Below are 19,960 nucleotides of genomic sequence, written 5' to 3'. Positions count from 1 at the left end.
TAACTAATGAGGTCTTATTGTAAAGTGATACCTATTGGACTTTATAGTTCTTTTGCACTTTAATCTGTGTAACTGTTTTAACTTTATATATTTTTCTGTATTGCTGTTTTGTATTTAAATGTTATTTTTGTTATAAGACAAGAGTTATTTAACCTGTTATACTGTATTATGACCACTTTTATCACGTATACTGTGATAAAAGCATTAGCAATTAATCGCAACAGGAAAATTTGATACCGGCATATCCCTAGTTAATAGTGGATTATTTTTTTTTTTTTGGTAAATCTAAAAGCAGCAAAAAGCATCCTAAAGCAGTGCTTATATAGTTTGATTCATGACAGCAACCTAAATAAGAAATCAAAAGCTCACCCTTCATTCTTCACTGCAGGAAGCCTTTTCTTGAGCTCCTCTTTGTCTTCATCTCGTAGAGCTGTGAAACCCTTGAGCTGGGTGGCACTGTACTCTGGTTTAAAAAATAGCTCCTCGCGGCGGCTCACAAAGCAGCCAGTGTGGTACCAGCGATCTATTAGACCAAGCTGAGGTTTCTCTGGGTCCAGTGTCTTCTTTGACACACGTATGTGGTCCTGAACACCAGCAGAGGAGAACAGATTAACTTCCTGTGTTTAAAAAGCATAATTTCTTTAACAAAAGGTGATGGAATATGTACCTTTTCGATTTTTTGATCACACCCCTTGCAGGTGCTTCTGTTGGATTTGGCGTACTCCACTGCAAAGTCATTCAGTGTCTTCTCCCCTTTAGCTGCTCCCTTCTGCTCTCCCTTTCCCTGCAAAGCAATGAGGATTAATGAATTAATTTAGGACTTGGTGACTTAAACCTAAACTGCTTTGCAGCCCATATGGCAAACTCAACAAAGAAAAAATCAGTGATTAGGTCAAAAGGAATATTAACAAATCACCTCCGGTAGCACCTCCACTCTCAATGGCTTTCTTCACTTTTTCCTGGTCCCCCCAGCGGAGGTCAGTAAATCCAGATATGTCAGAGGGGGGACTGTACTGCGGCCCGGAGCCAAAAGCAGGAAAAATGGTGCCAGTGAGGCACTTTGCCATCAAACATGGGAGACTGTGAAAAACAGACAGGTGCCAGATGAGTAAAATCCAACTAGATAAAAAGTATCAAACTTGATATAGCACAAATATTATGCAACAATGAATAAAAAGGTGAAAAGGAAAGCACGTAAAAACACAACATCACTGCAATCAGAAAAATGGTCATTTTTGTTCCTATAAAAGCTGAGAATTAACAATAAAACAGATCACATCTTAAATGTGTGTATTTTAAAGCACTCTTGTTGTCAATGGTGTTACAGTAGTCTATCACAACCAAATGTAAACATTGAGTTTAAAGTCAGTATGCATAGAATTCTAATTAAAAATATACATGATTTGGCCATTTTAAACACATTTGTTTCTATTTTATTATCAATGCATTGCAAGAACACAGCTTTGTTTTTGTTTTGCTTTTTTTATTCATTTTTGTTCCCACAAAACCAAAAGCACGTATGGGAAATTACTGCTGATTGCTTTCATTCACTTCATGACTGCGAATTATTTAAACTCCTCCTGGGCCTGAGGCACATTCATACATACGTTCAGATGCAATCGCATTGATTACAATATGCATTTAAGAGCATAAATGCGAAACCGAATGCATTTCCAAAAATGCATAGGTTATTCTATCAGGTATTACTGAATCACAGTTGCACATAATTCCTCACCTGCACCATAATGGCCATTCTCAGCGAGTCTTTAGCAATGTTTTCTTTGCATTTCTTGCAAGAGATGCGACAACTTTTCGCGTATTCGGCTTTGTAGAGGTTGTCATCCTGTGAATCAGCCATTCTCCGTATATAATAGTAAAAATGATAATTAATTGTGGTCAGAAAGGCCAACAACTACAGTGCAATGAGTAACTGCACTCAGCCCGCGTGCAGAAGCACCTGCGCAGAATACCAGCCCAAACTAATCGAGTCTACATTCCTCTAGAGTAGAGAATATGCGCAGGAGGAGTTAATCGAACTCAGAGCTACGTTTCTTTTCAGAGTGTGAGGGTTCGAGAGTGTAATTTTATAACCTTAACCCTTTAACTGTCATCCCCCATTTTTTAAAATAGGCATTAAAGTGCACTATCCAAACTTAAATTGTTGTAATTTATGAACACTTTAGAATACAGACCTAAGGTTGGTCTCTTTTTAAAGAAGAAAATTATCAGGTTTTGGCAAAAGTGGAATTTAAAAAAAAAAAAAAAATAAAGGATCAAAAAGTTATAGAAGTTTAAATGTACTGTAAATAAAATGTGCTATATTAATTAAATTTTTTTTTATTATAAATATTTTACATAACAGGGTTTACTCTAAAATTGGTATAAAATTAAAGCCTTGTGTCTAAAGTTATGTTCCAAATTTGAAGTTGATATGAAAAAATTGAGGTTCCTGTGAGATTTAATTTAGGGCGTCATACCACAAACAGCCACTGGGAGCCATCAAAACTACTTTGAATTTTGTTTAATGAATTTTTCTCTAGATTTGTCTGTCAATTTTACTTCTGTCTCAAAATAACCACCAAATCCTGAGACTCAGACCTTTCCAATGATATGTTTGTTGCCAAGATTATAAAAAGTTTTGATTCTAAAAGACTGTAATGCATTTTGTAATATGACACTTATCACTGCCCACTAAGGGGGAGGAGACTGCCATAAGATTTTAAAGTACCATTTCCATGGTAACGCAATGTCCGATTTCAAAACGGTTTTCACAGGATGAATCTTGGACTTCTAAGCTTTCAAATTATATATAATTTATGATGATTACAAAAAGATTTTATAGAGAAAAAGGACAACAAAAAAAAGAGCGTCAAGCTTCCCACAGGTGGGGCGGTGAACACAACACTTTTACCTCCACATTGGTAAGAAACAGAGGCTGTATGTTTTTAATTCTAACTTTAATAACTTATTATGATTTCTAAACTTAATAACCCGTTCACTCGTAGATGTTTATTACAAAAATACCATGGTAACCACATTGGCTATGTGCTTCAAACAAGTTTTAAAAAACTTTTGTCATATTTTTAACCTTTTTTGTCTTCTTTAAACATTAAAAAGCAACTGTGGTCAATAGCTACAGTTACTAGTATTTTTGGCGGGAACAGTGGTTACCATGGTAAAGCTTTTGTAAATGATGGGATGGGCTTCTTGACTTTACTTTGTTATGTAATAAGAACTCTACTGAGAGTAAAACTGGATTTCTTGCATAAAGAAAATAACAGACAAAAGGCATATACTTTAATTTATTTTCATTCTTACATTTTAATATATGCAAATTGTTTCATTATACAAATGCATGTAAATAGATGCATGACACTAAGAATATAATTGTGTTATCAAGGTACATTACAGTGGAACATAAAACAATTGCTACAAAAGACTACAAAATCAGTTAATGTGTGTGGGTTTTAGGTTTGACATTTTGTTTTCAATAAAATACTCTGATTATTAAACATTAATTATATAATTAAGCATATTTTGGTAGATAAAACAGTACTAACAATAGTTCAGTCCAAAGGCAACATAAAATGGCTGTTACACATGTATTTTTACATAAAGTATATTTAATATAAATGAAAATCAGAAACAACCATATGATATTCAGACAAATTAAAGATTATTGTACTATATTATAAAACTAAAATTTTACCCTTAAAAACAAAAATTCTAGACATTAAAAAATGTAGTATTTTTCTGAATCTTCTTTATTAATCCTATGAGATACAAAATAGTTTTAGGGATTGTACAACTCACAAAAAAGTAACAGTTTGTATCTATGGTATATATGAAGTATTTTTATGCTATCATGGCATGGAGGAGGAACAATTCTTAACTGTATTTTCTATTATCTGAACATGTTTAAATCGGCTGTAGTAAAGATAAAAAAATATATATATACAGTCATGGCCAAAAATATCGGCACCCTTGGTAAATATGATCAAAGGGGACTGTGAAAATATATCTGCATTGTTAATCCTTTTGATCTTTTATTTTAAAAACTCACAAAAATCTAACCTTTTATTGGATAAGAATTTAAAATGGGGGGACATATCATTATAAAATAAATGTTTTTCTCTAATACACATTAGATTCCCAGCTCCATGATGGTACTTCTCCTCTTCAGTTCACCACACTCATTTTCCATAGGGTTCAGGTCAGAGGACTAGAATGGCCATAGCAGAAGCTTGGTTTTGTGCTCAGTGACCCATTTCTGTGTTGTTTTTGAGGTTTGAGTTTGGATTATTATACGGTTGCCATGTATCTAAACAAGATGTCCAGGACCTCCAGCAGAAATATAGGCCCACAACATCAAAAATACAGCAGTATATTTCATTGGACACATGGGTTACTTTTTATCCCTGTGTTCACCAAACCCATCTTGAGTGTTTGTTGCTAAAAAGCTCATTTTTGTTTCATCTGACCAGTCCCATTTGAAGTTCCAGTCGTGTCTGATAACTGAATATGCTTTAGTTTGTTTTTGGATGAGCTAGGAGAATTTTTCTTGAAACCCTCCCAAACAACATGTGGTGATGTAGGTGCTGTTTTTAAGGTTTTCTGACCCTGAGACTCAACTATTTTCTGCAATTCTCCAGCTGTGGTCCTTGGAGAGTCTTTAGCCACTTAAAGTGAAAGTGAAAAAAGTGAAAGTCATGACATTTGCCAAGTATGGTAACCCATACTCGAAATTGGTGCTCTGCATTTAACCCATCCATGTGCACACACACAGCAGTGAGAAGTGAACACACCGTGAACACACACCCGGAGCAACTGGGGGTTCAGTGCCTTGCTCAAGGGCACTTCAGCCATGGGTATTGAGAGTGGAAGAGTGCGCTGTTCATTCACTCCCCACCCACCCACAACTCCTGTCAGCACCGAGACTCGAACCTGTGACCTTCTGGTTACAAGTCCAAATCTCTAACCATTAGGCCACAGCTGCCCCTCTCAGGCTTTATAGGAGAACATTTAGAGCTGTTAAACTGGCATATGGAGGTTTCAAAAAGTATTGAATAAAAGGGTACCGTTAATTGTGGCCAATGTGTATTAGAGAAAATCATTTATTTCATAATGATATTTCCCCCCATTTTAAATTCTTATTATCCAATGAAAGGTTAGATTTTTGTGAAAAGATTAACAATGCAGATTAATTTTATTAATTTTCACAGCCTTCTTCGATCATATTTACCAAGGTGCGGATATTTTTGGCCATGACTGTATGTGCAAATTTTCAAAGCATGTAGTGTATCAAGAACCTTACTAAATGTGTGGCCCAAGTGAAGTTCATGAAAATATACATTATGAAATTGGTACAAAAAATAGTCATTATTCTACTTGTGTTCAATAGACAAGTCCACATAAGAATTTTATAAGATATTTGAGGCATCCTTTTAAAGATGAAGGCAGTGTTTCAACTAAGTGTCCATTAATTTATGGTAAATACTGGTTTGTTTTTTCACATCATAATCTGAAGTTGTTAAAATTGTTGTTTGGCAGAGTGAAACCTCCATTGGTACCTCTCTGTTTCTCTCTGTGAATGGCCTGTACAAGGCCAAAGACCACAGCGGCGAGAGTGGTCCTCCCACTCCGTTCATTCTTTCCTCTGTCTGCAATCCCGTTTCTTGACAGCTGCTGCCTTTTGGTGCTGATGAAGTACGCTCGGACATGTCCCTTTCTCTCACTGATGCCCTTTATAAATATCTCACCACGCACCTCTAGCACAAAGCCCCAGTCTGCTAGAATATTACGTATGGCCTCAGGGACCTGAATCTTTCCACTGACACCAGTACTGTCCATTTGACTTGCCAAATTCACTGTCATGCCCCAGATATCATACTGGGGTTTGGTGGCACCGATGACTCCAGCAACAACAGGACCGTGGGCAATTCCTAAAGGGGTACATTGAAGTTACTCATATATACTCATTGTTATTGGCATGAATTACATGTGACTGTGTAGACTTCCTAATCAGAGAAGCTGACATGTTTAATGAGATGGAAAAAATAAAATATTTTAGAATGAAAGTGTTTAGTCACCAGGGTCTGTCAAGATCCAAAAACAGCAAGTCTTTCGAAGGCATTCATTGTTATAAGAATAGACTGAAATCTTGCTGAATGTGACATGAAACAAAACAAGACTGTAAGAAACATAAGTACAGTCTGCTCAATCTGTCGTGCGACCCATAATTTGTGGAAATGTATTGTGACCGACACCTATGTGCACAACAACTGCAAGTACAATTTACTTCTATTTCTATTTACAGCCTCATTCACATCACATTAAATATGGCATATACTCTGACTGAGGTCTATTCATTGACCCTTTACCAACGCGGAGCTGGAAATTGTTTGAGGAATGTTTTTTGTTGATCTCTTTCAGGGTCTCTTGCATAGCCAGAGCGAACAGAACCAACTCACTGAGATGATGCCAGTCATTTACAACACGAGACTGTCAGGATAAAACACAGAACAATTATGGTGCATAGACAGCTGATGAGAAATTCTAAATGTATATAATCAATGAAGTAGGCTAAGTTTTTTTTTTTTTTTTTATTACATGGATTACCTGTTTATCAGGTGATAGAACAGACGCAGCCATGTAGCAACTCCCAATGGTTTTGATTTTCTCAATGTCCAAAAAATACGTCTCCTCCAACAGCTTTTCAAAGAGAGAATCAAAAACAATGTTAGGTTTATAAGAGAAAAACAACAGCAGAAAATACAACCTTTTATCAAAGTCCTACCTCATCAAAGTCTGCAATGATCTCATTGAGCAATCTGAGACACTCAACTCCCTCGTGATTGATCTCCTTCTGCTCGTAGTATTCATTAAAGCCAGCGATGGAGGCAAACATTACCCCCACCTCATCATAGGACTGAGAATACAGCTCCTGGACAAAGATAAAAGATGAACATGAAAGTTGGGCCTTTTTTTTGTTGCTATTTTTAGTTATTAGTGGTGAATCATTATTACCATAGCTTAAAGGGATACTCCACCCATAGACTGCCAAGTAAATAACAGTGTCAACGTCTATAAAAGGTATGAAAGTTGTAGTCAGAATACTCCATATGAAGCGATGGGAACACTTTTTTTGTTGCTTCTTGCGCAGCATACGGTGATATGGAGAGACAGAGGGGAGACTGTTGACAAAGGAATTGTTAAATAAAGTCGTTATTTTTGTTTTCTTCGCTTACAAAAAGTGTTCCCGTCGCTTCATATAACCCAGATTGCAAGTCTGATGGCAGATGGAGTATTCTGACGATGACTTTCAAACCTTTTATGGACCTTGACACTGTTATTTACTTGGCAGTCTATGGGACAGTCACAGGCCTCCCGGTTTTCATCAAAAATATCTTAAATTGTGTTCTGAAGATGAACGGAACTTTTTAACTATGGGAGTTAATGATACCTTAAACTGTGTTGAGGCGTGATATTTATATTCATCTAAGCCTATCAGACTTTCTCTCTTTATCACCTGGGATTATAAGACCACCCTAGCATCATGGGAGCAAGTTTTACAAAGGCAAGCACCACTCACATTTTCAATCATAATTAACATCGTCAGTGATGGTGGCTTACATATGATTCTGACGTACCTTATCATTTCTGTTCCTTTCTAGGAAGTGACGAGCAACGTGTGCAGGCAAGATGTTGTGCAGCAGACACTCATTGTGTTCCCTCAGATCTCTCATCTCCTGCACTTCCTGCTGAGCTTGCAAACGCCACAGGAAGTCTAGCCGTGTTGTTGCTTCCCACTGAATCAGGGAATAAGCAAGACCCACAGAATAAGGATGTATATTTCATTTTTTCTACATTTTCCCTTGTCAGGTATATGCTATAGAGAATACAATGCTTCAGGGCAATATGTTGTCAAAATTGAACACTCATACCCGTCGACCATTGTAGAACACAGCTATGACAAACATTCCCATCAACAGAACTGAGACACCCTTTCTTCTGAGGTATTGAGACCTTGTAAGCATAAAATGCAAATAAATTTTAACCATATGAACATATTTTAAAGGCTTTTCTAAAGAGAGTATGCTAGAGATCTAGCATAGACACTCACCTGCCTGACTGTTCCTGCTCTGGATTATGTACATACAGCATGTGGAAGGACACTTCAATGAAGTAAGTATATATAACCACCACCAACAACAGAATAGCCAATTTTAAGAGAGAGCTCAGCCTCGGGAACCACTCCACTTAGAAGGAAGAACTGTATGCATAGATATAATAGACATGAAATGCAACAACAGGTAGTCGGAGTCTTCACAACAGAACAGTTCAGACAGAAGCCACACCTCTGGATACATGCAGGCAGTAAGAGGCTTCTGGCTGGTCTGATATTCCTCTGTTTCACTGGTGATTATTTCTCTTGTCTCAATAGAGTGACACCATATCTGGATAATCACAAGATGAAGAATTACAATGAATGCCAAGTGGTGCTTGAATCAGTGACATTACAGTTACTAGTTCTGAACTTTATCTACTATGCCACACCACCCAAAATATCTACATGTATTATGTTTGGGTATGCATGCTATAGAGGCAAAATGATGACATTTAAACTGGTAGATCACAAATCATATGTGCTCCAAGTTGCACAAAATAAAAATAAAAAATCTTCCAAGTCTCACCATGTCAAACAGAGCCATGCCAAAGTTGATGGCTATAGCTATGACAGTGAGAAGGTTCCGCATATTGTTGTTTTCATGGATCCAGCAGCAGAACTGCTGAAGGACACTGGGAGAATGTTTAAACTCTTCAGCCAAGACCATCATAAGCAATAATAGATATCCCAGCAAGAGTAGACAGAACTGCAGTGCTGTCCTGTAATACAACCTGTAGGTAAGACAATGAAGAAAAAAGGGAATGGAGGGGAGGTTTAACATATCTAAGCTCAATGGTTTGTCAAAGTGACAGAAATAAAATATTTTTCAGGTGCTGAACACCGATTGAGTAAACCCTTTACCTGGGTACAGGAATGAGGGCTTGGACTGCCATGAGAAGAAGAAACATGATGAAGGAGCATACTAGATTGGTCTTAAACATCTCATCTCTTACCTGAGAGAACTGAATCATGAAGAAAAATATAAAGTCAGAAACCTCATATGTTGAATTGCTAAACAATTTATACGATCTGTTAGCCTACCCAAAGCAATGTTGTAGTCGAGAACAGTGTGGGGGAAAGTTACTTTTAAAAGTAATGCATTACAATATTGAGTTACTCCCTAAAAAAGTAACTAATTGCATTGCTTGGTTACTTTTTCTCATTTGGGCTGGGCTTGGTTGTATGTTTTTAATATAAAAAAAAAGTTATATTTTTGGCAGATCTAAAAGCTCTTTCGCACCAAACGTGAAATGAATAAGCACAGTCACAAGTAATTCATGCCAATAACAATGAGTATATATGAGTAACTTCAGTGTACCCCTTTAGGAATTGCCCACGGTCCTGTTGTTGCTGGAGTCATCGGTGCCACCAATCCCCAGTATGGTATCTGGGGCATGACAGTGAATTTGGCAAGTCAAATGGACAGTACTGAAGTCAGTGGAAAGATTCAGGTCCCTGAGGCCACAAGTTATATTCTAGCAGACTGGGGCTTTGTGCTAGAGGTGCGTGGTGAGATATTTATAAAGGGTGTCAGTGAGAGAAAGGGACATGTCCGAGCATACTTCATCAGCACCAAAAGGCAGCAACTGTCAAAGCAACGGGATTGTAGATAGAGACAAAGACAAACGGAGTGGGAGGACCACTCTCGCCGCTGTGGTCTTTGGCCTTGTACAGGCCATTCACAGAGAGAAACAGAGAGGTACCAATGGAGGTTTCACTCTGCCAAACAACAATTTTAACAACTTCAAATTATGGGGCCCTATCATACACGCGGCGCAAGGCACAGCGCAAGTGTTTTTTGCTAGTTGTGAAGTGTTCTCATTTTCCCGTACGGCACCGTGTTATTTAAATAACAAATGCATTTTCACCCATTTGTGCACACATGGGTGTGCTGGTCCAAAAAAGAGGTGTGTTCAGGGCGCATTGCTACTTTGAGGAACTAAAAATAGACTGCGCCATAGACCAACTCAAACCTGGTCTATAGTCAGGTTAGCAAAATTTTTTTGTTATTTAAAGAGCGCATTAGTAGAAAATGCACCTCTGGGCGGGTCCACAATGCACGTTCACTTTTCTTATTACACACAGGGACACACAGCAGCACGCAAACATTTTTAAATATGAAACATTAAAAGATTAAAATGTAAAAGATTATTATTGTGAAGGCTACATGAATATAAAAATGCCTACATGCCATAATGGATAGCCATTGTACGTATCAAAATTAGGCTATTTACTCACGCATGAGCAGCTCCGTTTCATCTCTGGAGACGTGTTCTGTCTTTGCGCCTGCAAATCCCGCAGTGTAAATAGCAAATCCGCCATGGCACGAGAGCAACTGGCTCTTAAAGGAAATGGGTGATGACACTCTGATTGGTTTATTGCACGTTACGCCCAAAAAACACCTATTACTCATTAAGAGAATAGGGCCAACCTATTTAGACCATGCGCGCAGACCGTTTTCCCGTTGTTAAACTAGCAAAAGTGGATTTGGACACGCCCTGAGTGCACCTGCACTGTGCACTTTAGACCATGCGTTAGATCCTTAAAATAGGGCCCATGATGTGAAACACCAAACCAGTATTTACCATAACTTAACGGACATTGCATGAAAACACTGCTTTCATCTTCAAATAGGATACCTCAATTATCTTATAAAACACGCACGTGCCCTGCTCAATCCAAAGTACCCACTTCCATTTGGAATTTGCCCCGGGAACCTTTTGGTACTGATACTCTTACCGGCACACCCCTACTTGTAATACTTTTACTTGTACAAGTTACTTGTAATGCGTTACCACCAACACAGGTCGAGACTAACTCATTCATGTCCAAGTCAAGACCAGAAGAGGGTCAAGTCCACATGCTCCTGCATCCATGACAAGACTCAGTCTCAAGTCCAAAACCATATTTTTATAGTTTTTGATCTTGTCATGGAGTCTGGACCATGTGGAATCAGTCTGGACTTCTATCCTATTTTAGCCTTAGCCTTAGTCTTGACTCAAACCTGAATGAGTTGGTCTTGACTACAACACTGATCCTAACAGTATAATGCCAAGTGCAGCCAATTGTAAATACCCCTTTTGTTAAGTTTGACATTTAACCTTAACAGCTAATCAACTGTTTCATATTACAGACAGGTCACATCCTGCCCCTTATACCTTCTCCTCAATGTGTGTATCCTTAAACACCATTGTGGCTGAAGTGATATGCTCCTGACGCATGCGCGCTCACTGCTGCGAAGATCTATAGCATGCTCTATCCGTTTGTTGATCGCCTTGGATGTAGATCTGCACACTGAGGATGTAGGAAGTTGTGTGTAAGACCCATGGGAGAAGGAGGCCAATATCTGTAAGGTTAAAAGTTCAGCAGAGAAGTAGACCCATTATACAAAAATTGTAAATCGTCATCGATGTTTATCTTTCTTGACATAGAGCCTGATATTAAATCAATGAAGTTGCTAAATAGAACCTCTTTGTTCCAGGGGCGGTGGTTTTGCTGAGTTTTTAAATGTTCTGCTTCCATTTCATCTTGATCCTCCTCCTTGTGGCAGATAAGGAAAGTGTCAATCTTGTGTTTTCGTAGGAACTCATTGCGTTCATATCCACGCCCGTCCTCTGTTTGGTAGCTTCCATCCAGGCAGTCCAAAGTAGCACGTGAAATGTGGATGCGTCTGTTGACAATGTAGATGATCAAAAGAGTTACCACACGATTGCAGTTCATTGTAAAAGCCAAGTCAAACTGTTCAAGCATTGGTAACTAGTTTGTTTAAATGTAACATTGGGATGTGCTTATAAGATGTCTACTGCTGGTATATCTCGTTTATGAAGTTTTGGTCACTCACCCAGGGATCCCCCCTGCTTCAAGCATGTTGGCAATGCCTACATCCCAAGACCACACATCAAACTGCCATTTTTGTAGACCCAGAACCCCACAAAGAACAGAGCCAGAGTGGATCCCAATTCGCATATCCATGTCAATGTTCAGTTGTTTCTTTATAGATCTAAAGATATACAGATAAAGATTCTTGATGACTTACTGTACAAATAAGTTAAGGAATATAGTAAACTAATCTTAGTTTAAGTACAAAAATATGTGTGTAACCATTAATTCAGTTTTCAAGAATTAGGCAACCAAAATGAAGTTCAGTTTATCTAGCACTCCAGTTGTTCATGACATGCACTCTTCTAAAGCAATATTTGTTGTTGTGCTCGCTGAGGCTCTGGTACCCCATATACACAGTAGTAACAGTCCCCTAAGATTTTTATTCTCAAGCAGTCATATTCCTAAAAACACAAACATTGGAATCATCAGCTAAACAAGTCTTAGGTGAGTTTTATAATGTATTGTGGTGTTTGTCAATGGTCTTAATTGATCAAGCTCTATTGGAAGCACTAACTTAAAAAAAATGATATAAATTGAAAGCTTACGTCGGCTAGCCGGTCAAAACGTCCATAGAGCTCATTGAGTAAGCGCACTAACTCCTGAGCAGACATGTTCATGGATAAAAGTGTGAAGCCCTTTATATCAGCAAAGAGGATACTGGGAAGGAAAGATAATGAGTGTAGAAATGATGAGAAATAACAGTAAGAAATGAGTATTATTTTTCATTACAATTGAAACTGCTAACAATATTCAGTGTAAAGGCTTACGATTTTTAACACTTTTTCTGATATAAACCAATCAGTCATGAATTGCATATTGCCATGAGTTCCAAACTGCATATTGTACATTTCCAGTGGCATTACAGCTTTGCTTTTGAAAACCAAATGTTCTCACCTATAAAATACTGAAACATTACTTTTTCGAAGTTATGAGATACCTGACATCTTTATACTGATGGATAGTGTGACACGTGTCCCGAGCTCTCATCAGCGTCACCCTGGAAACCGAGCAGTCACACCTGCTCCTGCTCGTCACGGGCTGAGCGGCCACACCTGCGGATCATCAAGGACTGCATACTTAAGCAGAGCAAACGAACAGAGAGGTGAGCGATGTCTCCAGCAGAGCCAGCTAATCCTACTGATCTGTCTTGCTTGCAGAGAGCAGCGTGTGACCGCCAGCCCCACCATACACGGGAGAGCACAACGGACCCACCCTGCCACCGCACACCAGAGCACAGAGGAAGCTGAGCACCACACACCGGACCACCTCTTCTCACCACCTTATTTATCAATAAAATCCACCCTTCGGGGAACTCACCTGTACCTACTCGTCGTGTCCTTCTTCACCCCGCCACAATATATATTTTGTGAAAATGCTGTGGATCAAGATCATCATCCATAGAAGACATATCGGCAATCATCTCCAAGGCAACAAAGTGGGGCAGGATCGACAGCACCAAACGCTCCTGAGAAGGACATAAAAGCTTACCTCAGGTATTTTCATTACAGCAAGTTTATACATACGAGATACAGTAGGTTTTCTTTCAATCGTTCATATTAACACTAATTTGTTAATGGACAAAGGATACTGGAATCTCAGCACAGCATATAGACTTCAAATCCTTTTACCTGTCTCTGGTTTTCTGTCTCTAATTTCATGCGGCCTTCAGTGCAGCGGCGTGTCTCAAGAAAGGCTTGTCTTTGGGACCCGGTCAGTCAGGTAATGAATGAACAGGCCTGCCACATTCATGCTTGTGTATAGTAAAGCCTTGGGGAGAATCTAAAGAAAAACCAATAGGGCAATTGAGAATCAAACTCTTACAAAAGAAAGGAAAAGGAAATGGATGTGACTGAGAGAACTAGACTGACAGATGAATTGCTTGATAAGCCAAGGAACTCATACATCTATCACCATATAATTGGTCATTGATCCATCCATATATCTGTCATCCATGCATCTCTACCTTTCTTTAGCAGTCCCACTTCGCTGATGTGACGTATTGTCTCTGTAGTGAGGTGAAGTATTTGAGGTGAGTGTGCCAGCTTCAATAGCCCAGAGCAGTGGCAATGTCAATAGGGTGTATGTGGCAAACAGGGTGAAAAGGACATACCAGGGGACTGGTCTCTTTCCAACCCGTATGCCAGCCCACTCAGCACTTGAGTAGTCTGTGACAGCCAGCTAGCCATACCAGCGTAATGCAACCATCTTGGGGAGTGTGAGCGTTTACAGGTGAGTACCAAAATACACAGGGCAATTGCACAAGCCATGAAAAACCCCGTAAACCAGCCTAGCAGTATGTCTGAACCGTCCGGCACCAAGGCCAGGTAGAGCAAAAGAAGGTGCAGTTTGGCAGCTGCATCAATAATGTTTGTGACAACTAATGAGGTTCTTCTAGTATGTGAGGAATGGCGCTGGTAGAGTTTCTCAAGGTCTTTGGATTTAAAGATGTGTCTCAATGTTGGCACATATACCCCGTGGATAATGTGGCCCCAGTGCACAAAAAAAGTCAGCATCACTGACATAGTCCCGAGATGTTCTAGTTTGAGTACTGGATGAACAGCTACGTTCCTCGAAAAAGGATGGATGAATTCTGGCAACCGAGGAACGCCATTTAGTTATACCCCGTGATGCTTTGCAGCGTATCTGTCGGTTGATTTCCTCGATATAGGCATCAGTGACATGAATTTTCCGGGCTGGCTCAACGCCAAACTGCTGTCTCAGCCCCCGTTGGTTGATGATGTGTTTTCACAGCGTTTTGCCACAGCAGTTGTTTGCGCCGCAAGCCTGGTGACTGTGGAGTGGGTATACAAGAGGGTGGAGGCATCATGTGGATGCCAGTCGTGTCGCTGAATGTTACCATGGCATATACAGGTTTATCTCACCACCATTACCCATGAGTTAAGGACTCGCTGAATCTCCCTTCAGAGTTTAGGTGGCCCATTAAGGCTCATCCATGTCTGAAAAGAGACAAAAAGGGAATTACAGCACATCATATGTATTTTCTAGGAAGCTGAAAGCACTCCGTTCTGCTTCTGAAATGAAAAGTAAAAAACTTTTGAATTAGATTTTTTTTTTGTTGCTTATTGTATTAGTTAAGTTACGACATTTTATCCCATTGTTGACACATCAGACTGTTAAACTGGACCTGTGATGTCACCATGTGCTTTAAAAGACAGTGCCAGATTAAGCACTGAGCTACATAGTGTTATCTGCTGTAAACAATCCCTTTCTGTGTGGCTTCATCTCGACATACACAACCCATCCCACCCCACAACCTGTAATCCCAACTTAAACCAGCTATTCCTCAGAAAGCATAGATCAGTTTACAGATTTCATAAAGCTGAATATCATAGTAAGTGTATTTTGCTAACTTGTTTCTAAAACTAGAAAATAGATTTGGATAAACAAAAGCAAAATGCTTATATAAAATACAGTAATTTGGTCAAGAATATTATTTTACACTAATAAAAGAATTGGTTGGAAAAATATTATAAATTACATATCAGGAGGATATTGTAAAAATCTCTCTTTTTGTAAATATACAAAGAGGTTTATACATCATCATGTTACAGGATGGAAATAAAAAATGATTTTGCTTACCTGTTAGATAATAACTTCCCTAGGCTTCTTTTGTTACATTTTGCTGCTCTTTGAGAAAAGCTCCATCAAAGAGTCTTTCCTTTGATTCTCTTCATCCTACATATTGTTGTTATGCATCTTCACAGAATGCAGCAAAAGAAAAGTCAAGGGCAAAATACCTACACAATCTATATTCCAACTTGGCGATGAAGAGAGAGAGAAGAACACATTTTCTGATGCATTGAGTTGAGAAGTGATCAAAGAGATTGCCATGCCGAAAGCGAGAAGGAAGCTCAGGTTGCGCAAATAGGATTACTTACTCAGCACTCATGCCCTGGCTACTCAAAGCATCTATCACTGACGTCACACGATGCTCACTAGAGAAGACCTGAGCTAACAAGAGCCTTCCAGGGTCAGAGGTCAGTACCTTATCAAAACTTCTGGGAGATTGCTGTCAATAGCTTCTCTCATGGAATATGATATGTTGTTGTTTATAAGAGGTAAACAATGTAAATTAGTAATGAATTTGGATGCAAAGAATACAAAATAAGTGCAGAAAGGATGGAATTCCATGTAGACACTGCATTTATGTTTAAAAGAATAGAGAGATTAAATATAGAGGCTGGGTAGAGGAGTAATCAATACTAAAAGAAAGTATCTGATTGGCTGAACTGAGCTAGGCAGGTCAGTAGGATCAGGTAAGGTTGGCTATAAGCTGGATAAAGTACTTGTGATAGAATTGACTAATTGTGCACAAGACCTTAGACAGTGACCTGATGAGGGGCAAGTCTTGGGATCTCACAAGATAAAATCAGAAAAATGCCAAATAATACAGTCAGACAAATTTACATTTATCTTTAGTCATTTAGCAGATGCTTTTATCCAAACATCTTACAAATGAGGACAATGGAAGCAATCAAAATCAACAAAAGAGCAATGATCTGCAAGTGCTATAACTAGTCTCAGTTAGCTTAACGCAGTACACGTAGCAAGGTTTTTTTTTTATTATATAATAAATAAAAAGAAAACATATACTGTAGAATACAAAAAGATTAGAGAAGCTACTGTTAGTTTTTTTTTTTTTAAGAAAAAGAAGTGAAGTGCTAGAGTTAGAGGGTTAATAAGTTGTCATACCATGATACAGTATTGTTGTTATTTGATTGCATGATACATCATAATATATATCAATATATAAATAAAATATAATTTATTTAAAGGTGTATAGACATACTTACAGTATATAGACATGTTTACTGAGATGCATTGAATAGCATGATATTATCATGGTGAATATCCAAAATAACAATTTGATAGTGTACTGTACTCTTTTGAAGAAGTTTTTCATAGTTCTGAATCTTTCGTAAATGAGCGCACATTCTCAATCATAATTTGATATGTACATGAGTATATGTGAGTCGTACTTCCTGCACTAATCTTGCCATAATGTTAGGGGTTTTGTTGGTGGTTGCTGTAAAGGCATTTCTAGACTTTGGCTAGTGGGGATCTGATGATTCATCCACTAAGCAAAAAGTGGTCTGATTGCTTAGAAAAATAAGTGAAACATTTGGGTTAGGGACCTCATTAAACACAAAACCTAAGTATATGAAATGCTTGCCTAAGCAAGTGCCACAAGTGAAGCTTTGCATAAGGAAAACGAGGAAACACTAGACAGAGTAATATGGCTGGACGTTTTGAACACATATGGTCACCATGGATGAGATAACATGTAGGCTTTCTACTGTCAGAGTTAATGCAGTTAAACAAAGCCACAGTCATTTCTATGAAAATACTGCATCACATTAGTGAAAATGAAAAATAAAAAAAGATGAGTGCTTTTCATGGGAGCTTCATTATTGAGAGGATGAGATTTTGCCATGGACTGTGGCCTATGGTGGGCTCTAGAGGGACTTTATCAGCATTGGCAATGGTAGCCTGACTCTAATGGGATTCCCAGAGCTCACTAATCAGTTAATACACACATGATTCAATCCAGTCCTCTTTAAACAGCAGCAGATCTATCCTGAGCCCTACGTGCAGCCAGGCACTCAGCTAAGGCTTCAAAACTGCTATTTCTGATCCTGGCCGGAGCCATGTGTGTTAAACTTAGAAGTTACTTTTCTTGTGCACAAGGAGGGCAAACCACAAGAGTTTTGGCAAACTTGCCAAATGAATTATGCAAAATGTAGGCTAGCAATGCACCTTATCTTTGCTAATAAATTTTTAATCGATTGAAAACAGCTTCATTTATGGAAGCGGGATCCATTTTATGCAGTCGTGACTTTTTAAAAGAAGCATCATAAGTGATGAACTATTAAAGAGTAGTAGATCAATTCCATCTTTCCCTGCCATGAAGTGTAAACTGAGAAGATCTCTTATGTAAACAGGAAAGGGATGTGTTTTTCACTGATTTTTACCTTGTTTGCTAAAACATGGTAAGCATTATATCATGGTGGAATAGCATGATACATCTTAAAGTATATGAACTGAGTTCATGATTCGTGAACAGTTGACTGGTATGCTATAGATGGGAATATACAGTAGAAAGAACATAATATATTCTCAAGTAGCAGAGAGGTTAAACTGGGTGAGGGTAACTTAAGGTGAAGGAGAGCATTAGCTCTGCTAAAAACATCTGAAAAGAATAGAGCTCCTGGCCAGTGTAACAATGCCAGAAAATTATTTAGAAACATGATGTAAGCCAGTTTAGGTGAATTTGTATATTATATTTATTTTAGTTAACTTCAATTGACTTCAAACTTCAAACTGAAGCATTTACAATTATCACACAACTGAAACTAAATCAATATATAAATGATTATTGATTTAATTTAGAATCAAATCTATTGATTAAGGAAAATAGACTGAGGATGTATCTGCATCACTCGCACACACTTTCTATAGTCAAGCCCAGATACAACATGCTGCCATCATGTTGTTGTATCAGCTGTGCTTTTACAATGCATCACTGCTCACATAACATCTACGCTAATATTAGTCTGTTTCTCTCTTATTCCGAGGTCACCGTAGCCACCAGATCCAGTCTGTATCCAGACCAGATGATGGATCAGCACCTAGAAAGGACCTCTATAGCCCTGAAAGATACAGATACAGATCCCCCATAAAAGACCTCGTCTCAGACGACCAACGGGACAAGACCACAGGAACCAGTTGAGTCCTCTGCACAATCTGACTTTGCTGCAGCCTGGAATTGAACCGCTGGTTTCTCCCAAGGTTTTTTCTCCATTCTGTCACCGATGGAGTTTTGGTTCCTTGTCGCTGTTGCCTCTGGCTTGCTTAGTTGGGGACACTTACATTTACAGTGATATCGTTTGACTTGATTGCAAATGATTGCAAAGATACTATTTTAAACTGAACTGAGCTGGATGATGACATCACTGAATTCAATGATGAACTGCCTTTAACTGTCATTTTGCATTATTGACACACTGTTTTCCTAATTAATGTTGTTCAGTTTGCTTTGACACAATCTGTTTTGTTTAAAGCGCTATATAAATAAAGGTGACTTGACTTGACATAACTGCCTGGCATCAATTAAGAGAGTGTCTTTATCAGCATAATGTCTTCATCTAGCTTCGGTGGAATATAAAATTCTTTGCCCGTTGATTCCAGGAAACTAAAGAGCAGAGAAGTCTGATGACAATAAAACAACAACTAATATTTAAAAACATTTAAAAACAAAGTAGAATTTAGTATTGATGCTAGAGACATATCCATCGGCTTGCTTTTAAATTGTCCCCTACAAATAATTCTGTTCAAACAATTAAATATATGTGCATGTAACCTTTGTGTTGTAATTTTCGGCTGCATCTAAAATATATCATACCACTGATATTAACTGAGAAATTAAAGTAAAGGTGTAACCATGTTTTTTTTTTTTTTAATGCATGATGAATTAATCTAGTTAAGTTTTCCTCTATCAAAATAATAATAATTATCATCATCATCATCATCATCATCATCATTATTATTATTATTTAAAAATATTTGCTGACACTAAATGCATTATTAATTAATCTCAGGTGATCATCTATTAATATTAATTCACATTATTATTATTATTATTATTATTAAAATGACATACCGACACAAAATGCTTGATGAATTCATCTGGAAATGTCGAGTTCCTCCCTGCAGTTGTCCTGTAACAGTGCAGCAGGATCTCAGAGGAAGTGTGAGTCTGAATCAATGTGTTTGGAAAGACCGTTATTCACAGAAGCAGCAGCGAGTGAACACGAGTCCGTTATCATGTTTATTTTGGCTCGCTGACGGAGCGTGAGAACACCATTTACCATACTATGCAGCTGAAAAAAA

General features: G+C 38.2%; 1 pseudogene; it reads right to left on the bottom strand.

The window, feature by feature from the left end:
- Positions 1–5,210: 5,210 nt before the first annotated feature.
- On the bottom strand, positions 5,211–19,866 carry LOC122144769 (annotated as a pseudogene).
- Positions 19,867–19,960: the final 94 nt, after the last annotated feature.

Source organism: Cyprinus carpio, unplaced genomic scaffold (genome assembly GCF_018340385.1).
Source record: "Cyprinus carpio isolate SPL01 unplaced genomic scaffold, ASM1834038v1 S000006759, whole genome shotgun sequence".
Lineage (NCBI taxonomy): Eukaryota > Metazoa > Chordata > Actinopteri > Cypriniformes > Cyprinidae > Cyprinus > Cyprinus carpio.
This window is presented reverse-complemented; position numbering and strand designations above follow the sequence as displayed.